Source organism: Budorcas taxicolor, chromosome 23, assembly GCF_023091745.1.
Source record: "Budorcas taxicolor isolate Tak-1 chromosome 23, Takin1.1, whole genome shotgun sequence".
NCBI classification, from domain to species: domain Eukaryota; kingdom Metazoa; phylum Chordata; class Mammalia; order Artiodactyla; family Bovidae; genus Budorcas; species Budorcas taxicolor.
This window is the reverse complement of record NC_068932.1, coordinates 8,734,517-8,742,543: the sequence shown is the minus strand read 5'-3', so window position 1 is coordinate 8,742,543 and position 8,027 is coordinate 8,734,517. Positions and strand designations below refer to the sequence as shown.

The 8,027-nt window shown below is 43.6% G+C and overlaps 1 non-coding gene across 1 annotated transcript; it reads left to right on the top strand.

Annotated features, from left to right (window-relative positions):
* The first annotated feature begins 3,333 nt into the window (after nt 1–3,333).
* On the top strand, nt 3,334–3,437 carry LOC128068101 (U6 spliceosomal RNA). Its single transcript, XR_008201453.1, has one exon. It is a non-coding gene; the product is annotated as a U6 spliceosomal RNA (small nuclear RNA).
* Nucleotides 3,438–8,027: the final 4,590 nt, after the last annotated feature.

Below are 8,027 nucleotides of genomic sequence, written 5' to 3'. Positions count from 1 at the left end.
CAAACCTTAGAAATCTTTGCTTTGCTTTCTTTTCCCTGCCTTCAATACCTGCTGATCTGGGCCCCAAGGGGTTAGAAGAATGAACAACATTTTCACTAGGGATCCTAGTAACCATGTGATGAAAACAAAGACACTTGTGGGAAACTGATGTTTGGTTTAGCCTGGGAAAGACATCAGGGAAAATGTAAACACTGTCCTAGTAGATGCTTCTCCAAATTACCAAGGTGACTATGTATAATCAAGTTTCTCTGTCTGGTCACAAGCTTTCTAGAAAAGAGGGGGCATCTCCTTGCCCAAAGTGTTGGTTGCTCAGTCATGTCCGACTCTTTGCAACCCCATGGATTCTAGCCCACCAGGCTTTTCTCTTCATAGGATTTTCCAGGCAAGAATACTGGAGTGGGTTGCCATTCCCTTCTCCAGGGGATCTTCCCAACCCAGGGATTGAAACCTAGGTCTCCAGTATTGCAGGCAGATGCTTTACCATCTGAGCCACTAGGGAAGCCAAGCTGAAATCATTCATCTAACAAGGTCCTAACTTACATCTCTGTGCTGATTTGTCCTGCAAATTCTCCTCTTAGTGGTGTGTGGTGGGTGTGGTGGGGGGAAAATTTAGTATTTTCCAAATCAAATGGAAGGAGCAGTTCAGTGTGAGATAATGAATGATCCTTCCCCGACTATGTGGGATGCAAAATGATGAGATGAGCTCCAGGTGTGACCTTTCAAGGATGGTGCAGGACTTCAGCCCGTAAGCAGGCTCGGCTGGGGTGCGCCCTGCCCCGTGCGTGAGTCAGCACGTAAGTAGTTAAGTTGGTTGGCGAGCCTTGGCTTGCTGGGGTAGAGCATTCAGCCTCCGAGCATTAGCCTGCAGGCTGACTCAGAAGAGCAGGGGCCGAGGATTCAGAAGCGTCCTGGCACTCGGGCTTGGAGCAGTGACACGCGGCTCTGAACAAGCAGCTGCCGCAGTGGGTCTAGGTATGTACGGAGCTTTGCTTTGATTGATAGTGTTTTGTTTTCTCCCGTGAGAACAAAGCAGTGGTTGTTCATGTTTGCAAACAAGAGCCCTTGCACACTGAAAAGGAACAGCTGTTTATTAGCTGCTATTTGTAATGAAATAATAGAGGAGCAGGGAAACAAATTCTTAATACTCATTTATGTTTCTGATTGGCCGAGTTTCTTTAATTTTTATCTGAATTCTGGTGCTGTGTGATCAGGTCATTTGAATGTCATGGTTATAGTAGGATTCAAAAGGTATCATTTTGGCTATTCTTTCTGTGAATGATCATCTGCATTCGGAGATATGGATTGAGTTTGCAGAATTATTTGCTGAATGGATGAAGCCAAGTGGCAGAAATCCACTTTCCTACCTCATTTTGGAAAGCGAGGTTCATATTCTTAAGCTTAAAGAACAAACTTCTCCAAATTTACCAAATGCCTAAGTGAGAGCAGTCGCATTTGAATGTGGTATTTATCTTTCTTACAGCTTGACTTTCATCTCAGGTGTGTGCAGCATGACCTGAAATAACCTTTAGAATCTCAGTTCTTTTTGTAAATGAATCCCCTCATCTGGATCTCCTGGGCTTTCCCAACACTTTTAGTGACTTTCTCTATTCTATTGATTTTAGAACAACTCAGATTTAGAGTGGACTAGAACTACTCCAAAAACTTGGATTGGATGGAATTTCCAAGGATAGAGGGATTTAAGTTTGTGTGCATCTCATTGCATCTCCATTCTGACTCTGCAGCAACATCTATCAGCTGACACTGATGACCTTTTCACCAGTTAGTACCTGCAAGATTTAAAATGGCGGCAGGGGCTGGGGGGTTGCTACTTGTCGAGCTTATTTTTTAGTCTCTAAGTCATGTCTGATTCTTTTGAAAGCCATGGACTGTAGCCCACCAGGCTCCTCTGTCCATGGGATTTCCCAGGCAAGAATACTGGAGTGGTTTGCTATTTCCTTCTCCAGGGGATCTTCCCGACCCAGAGATCGAACCTGTGTCTCCTGCCTTGGCAGGAGGATTCTTTACCACTGAGCCACCAGGAAAGCCCTTGTCAGGCTCAGACCCTACTTAACAAGTTACTGCTTCTCAGCACAGTGATCAAAACTGGTCGTTAATCATCCTGGAATTAACCTAAAATATTTCCTCCCCAGTGCCCACTGGAGTGGGTAGCCTTTCCGTTCTCCAGGGGATCTTCCCAACCCAGGGATCCAACCCAGGTCTCCCGCATTGCAGGTGGATTCTTTACCAGCTGAGCTATGAGGGAAGCCCGCAGTGCCCACAGCTTCTCATATATTCACCTGAATTTCCAGCCCATGGGAGACTCCTTCTGGTAAGCAAGTTTTTCTTTGAAAAATGCAAACAATACTTTAAGATTTAGGTAGGCTGTCTCAGTCCTTAATAACTTCATACAAATCAGTTTAGTGTCTCTTTAAAATCTCTCTTCCTGAAGTAAAGGTGTTTTTCCAGAATGAAGGAAAGGTGGTGAGAATCAGGAATTTGAAGCCTAGGTTCTGAAGACAGAGGGTTAGAGAGAGAAATCTAGATGGGCACTGCAGTAGTGGCCAGGGGGCCGGTCTGAGAATCCTGAGGCACGAAAGAGGGAAATTTGGGGTGTGAGAGCAGGGTCTAGAAGGTATCGTTCACAGCGGTGCAGGTAAAGGTACCTAAAGGTTTCAGGGGCTGCTGGGCATAGTTAGCATTGAAGGGGATTAACTTCCAGATTCTCAACTTCCATTTAAACTGCTTTCCAAGAACTTTTTTTGCTGGAGGATCCATATGAGTTCTGCTTCAGAAAGTAAAGGCAAACTTCTACTCATCTGGAGCCTCACTCTGGGCATATAGTCTCACTCTGGTTTCAAGACATACAGAAATCTCCTGCGCATCACCCCAGAGATGATTTCAGAGCACATTGTTCCAGAGAGGGAGCCTGGTAAGCCCAAAGCAAGCAGAAACAGACCGCATCTTGTTTCTCTAGGTTTCAGACTTGTGCCAAGTACTGTGTCTTGTTTCAGAGTTTCAATGAAGGAGTGAGAAGGTTATCACATAGATAAAGTGTGTGTATGAATATGTATGAATATGTCTATTGAAATTGAAACTGAAGTCTGATAGTTTCTGATAGTAATTCTGGTTTGTCAGCCCAATTTGATAAAAATGGGTTTGACTAAGGTCTGTGGATATTTTTTTGTAAATCTAACATACAGATTCTTCTGCTTAAGGTTTTGGCCAAAATAAATTTCAAATATGTGTACAGTATACAGAAATTTAGAAAATACAATTTTTCCAAGTATTTCAGCATGTAAGAGCTTTAGATGTCCTCTTTTGAAACACACGAGACTGCTCACTTTGGCAGCACATACACTAAAATTGGAATAATACAGAGATTAACATGGCCCCTGCGCAAGGATGTTACTCAAATTTGTGAAGCATTCCATATTTTTATTTATTTTCAGGGAAGCAATGGAGAAACAGACGTAGAGAACAGACTTATGGTCCTGGGGAGAGGGGAGGAGAGGGTGAGATGTATGGAGAGAGTAACATGGAAACTTACATTGCCATATGTAAAATAGATAGCCAATGGGAATTTGCTGTATGTCTCAGGGAACTCAACAGTGACTCTGTATCAACCTAGAGGGGTGGGATGGGGAGGGAGGTTTAAGAGGCAGGGGACATGTGTATACCTATAGCTGATTCATGTTGAGGTTTGACAGAAAACAAAAAATTCTGTAAAGCCATTATCCTTCAATTAAAATATAAATTAATTAAAGAAATACACAAGGAAGTAGAAAATTCTTTTAGGGGTTTCAGAAGCCAAAGCTTTTGAAGACCACTCGTCTGTATTATCCTTGAGGTGTGATATGCCTGCCTGACAGCAAGTGCCTCTGCCCTCAGAGAGCCCCAGAGTCTGTGCCTTGTTCTGTGCCGCCTGCATCTTTACTTCCACCCCCAACCCCAGCTTCAGGATCCTGCCATTTCCGTCACTCAGCCCCCTATCACTTCCTCTATGAACTAGCTGATTGATTGATTTTTGTATTTAGTAGCTGCCTGGTGATTTGAAGATAGAGTGTGAGTGGTAGAGGAACATTTTCATCAGGCCAGGGTTGAAGAAAAGGAGGGCTTATCGGGCATGTTACTGATCACCTCTCCTGTGTCAGGGTGATGTGACGGCTGCAACTGGAATCCAAAGATGTGAATTCACATCCTGTATCTGCAACCTACTAGCTCTTTGAACTTCCTTGAGCCTCAGTTGCATCACTGGTAAACTTAGGGTTCTGTGTGTGAAACTCTAGGATGGTACAAGTGATACAGGGAGGAACAGAATGGGACTCGAACACCAAATTGACATATGCTCATTAAATAGTAAGTTCCAGAATAGAAGAGTGTATAAAGTTTAAGAGGAAGAAATAAATTAAGCCCTTGACTCCATCTGGGGGATCACTGTGAAGATAATTAATGCCTTTTCAGCACTCTGCAGCTTTCACAGCGATATCACGCATTTCCTCTGTGTACGGCTTCCACATGCTGCGAAGTAAGTTCTCGGCAGGAAGATGAGGAAAGTCATGCCCCCCACCCAGTCATCTTTGCCAAAAGGAAACAGTTGTGCTGTGAAGGGATAACAGGAGACTGAGCTCATTGCTTAAAGCGGAGATGTCGAGAGCTAGCTCCAAGTTCAGTCCAGTCGCTCAGTCGTGCCTGACTCTTTGCAGCCCCATGAATCACAGCACGCCAGGCCTCCCTGTCCATCACCAACTGTCGGAATCTACCCAAACCCATGTCCATTGAGTTGGTGATGCCATCCAACCATCTCATCCTCCATTGTCCTCTTCTCCTCCTGCTCCCAATCTTTCCCAGCATCACGGTCTTTTCAAATGAGTCAACTCTTCACATCAGGTAGCTAAATTGTTGGAGTTTCAGCTTCAGCATCAGTCCTTCCAATGAACACTCAGGACTGATTTCCTTTAGGATGGACTGGGTGGATCTCCTCGCAGTCCAAGGGACTCTCAAGAGTCTTCTCCAACACCACAGTTCCAAAGCATCAGTTCTTCAGCACTCAGCTTTCTTTATAGTCCAACTCTCACATCCATAAATAACTACTGGAAAAACCATAGCCTTGACTAGACAGACCTTTGTTGGCAAAAGAATGTCTCTGCTTTTTAATATGCTGTCTAGATTGGTCATAACTTTCCTTCCAAGGAGTAAGTGTCTTTAAATTTCATGGCTGCAGTCACCATCTGCAGTGATTTTGGAGCCACAAAAAATAAAGTCTGACACTGTTTCCACTGTTTCCCCATCTATTTACCATGAAGTGATGGGACTGGATGCCATGATCTTAGTTTTCTGAATGTTGAGCGTTAAGCCAACTTTTTCACTCTCCTCTTTCACTTTCATCAAGAGGCTCTTTAGTTCTTCTTCACTTTCTGCCTTAAGGGTGGTGTCATCTGCATATCTGGGTTATTGATATATCTCCCAGCAATCTTGATTCCAGTTTGTGCTTCCTCCAGCCCAGAATTTCTCATGATATATTCTGCATATAAGTTAAACAAGCAGGGTGACAATATACAGCCTTGACATACTCCTTTTCCTATTTGGAACCAGTCTATTGTTCCATGTGCAGTCCTAACTCTTGCTTCCTGACCTTCATACAGGTTTCTCAAGAGGCAGGTCAGGTGGTCTGGTATTCCCATCTCTCTCAGAATTTTCCACAGTTGATTGTGATCCACACAGTCAAAGGCTTTGGCATAGTTAATAAAGCAGAAAGAGATGTTTGTCTGGAACTCTCTTGCTTTTTCCATGATCCAGTGGATGTTGGCAATTTGATCTCTGGTTCCTCTGCCTTTTCTAAAACCAGCTTGAACATCTGGAAGTTCACGGTTCACGTACTGCCGAAGCCTGGCTTGGAGAATTTTGAGCATTATTTTGCTAGTGTGTGAGATGAGTGCAATTGTGCAGTAGTTTGAGCATTCTTTGGCATTGCCTTTCTTTGGGATTGATATGAAAACTGACCTTTTCCAGTCCTCTGGCCACTGCTGAGTGTTCCAAATTTGCTGGCATATTGAGTGCAGCACTTTCACAACATCATCTTTCAGGATTTGAAATAACTGAACTGGAATTCCGTCACCTCCACTAGCTTTGTTCTCAGTGATGCTACTTAAGGCCCACTTGACTTCACATTCCAGGATGTCTGGCTCTAGGTGAGTGATCACACCATCATGATTATCTGGGTTGTGAAGATCTTTTTTGTACAGTTCTTCTGTGTATTCTTGCCACCTCTTCTTAATATCTTCTGCTTCTGTTAGGTCCATACCATTTCTATCCTTTATCTAGCTCATCTTTGCATAAGATGTTCCCTTGGTATCTCTAATTTTCTTGAAGAGATCTCTAGTCTTTCCCATTCTATTGTTTTCCTCTATTTCTCATTGATCGCTGAGGAAGGCTTTCTTATCTCTCCTTGCTATTCTTTGGAACTCTACATTCAGATGCTTATATCTTTCCTGTTCTCCTTTGCTTTTCCTGCTCTTCTTTTCACAGCTATTTGTAAGGCCTCCTCAGACAGCCATTTTGCTTTTTTGCATTTCTTTTCCATGGGGATGGTCTTGATCCCTGTCTCCTGTACAGTGTCACGAACCTCTGTCCATAGTTCATCAGGCACTCTATCTATCAGATCCAGTCCCTTAAATCTATTTCTCACTTCCACTGTATAATCATAAGGGATTTGATTTAGGTCATACCTGAATGGTCTAGTGATTTTCCCTACTTTCTTCAATTTAAGTCTGAATTTGGCAATAAGGCGCTCATGATCTGAGCCACAGTCAGCTCCTGGTCTTGTTTTTGCTGACTGTCTAGAGCTTCCCCATCTTTGGCTGCAAAGAATATAATCAACCTGATTTTGGTGTTGACCATCTGGTGATGTCCATGTGTAGAGTCTTCTCTTGTGTTGTTGGAAGAGGATGTTTGCTATGACCAGTGCTTTCTCTTGGCAAAGCTCTATTAGCCTTTGCCCTGCTTCATTCTGTATTCCAAGGCTAAATTTCCCTGTTACCCCAGGTGTTTCTTGACTTCATATTTTTGCATTCCAGTCCCCTATAATGAAAAGGACATCTTTTTTGGGTGTTAGTTCTAAAAGGTCTTGTAGGTCTTCATAGAACCGTTCAACTTCAGCTTCTTCAGTGTTACTGGTTGGGGCATGGACTTGGATTACTGTGATATTGAATGGTTTGCCTTGGAGATGAACAGAGACCATTCTGTCGTTTTTGAGATTACATCCAAGTACTGCATTTTGGACTCTCTCGTTGACTATGATGGCTACTCCATTTCTTCTAAGGGATTCCTGCCCACAGTAGTAGATATAATGGTCATCTGAGTTAAATTCACCCATTCCATTCCGTTTTAGTTTGCTGATTACTAGAATATTGAAGTTCATTCTTGCCATCTCCTGTTTGACCACTTCCAATTTGCCTTGATTCATGGACCTAACATTCCAGGTTCCTATGCAATATTGCTCGTTACAGTATCGGACCTTGCTTCTATCACCAGTCACATCCACAAGTGGGTGTTGTTTTTGCTTTGGCTCCATCCCTTCATTCTTTCTGGAGTTATTTCTCCACTGAGCTCCAGTAGCATATTGGGCACCTCCCAACCTGGGGAGTTCATCTTTCAGTGTCCTATCTTTTTGCCTTTTCATACTGTTCATGGTGTTCTCAAGGCAAGAATACTGAAGTGGTTTGCCATTCCCTTCTCTAGTGGACCATGTTCTGTCAGACCTCTCCACCATGACCCGTCCGTCTTGGGTGGCCCCACATGGCATGGCTTAGTCTCAGTGAGTTAAACAAGGCTGTGGTCCGTGTGATCAGATTTGCTAGTTGTCTGTGATTGTGGTTTCAGTCTGTCTGCCCTCTGATGCCCTCTCTTAGCGCCTACCATCTTACTTGGGTTTCTCTTACTTTGGACATAGGGTATCTCTTCATGGCTGCTCCAGAAAAGCACATCCGCTGCTCCTTACCTTGAACATGTGGTAGCTCCTCTTGGCTGCC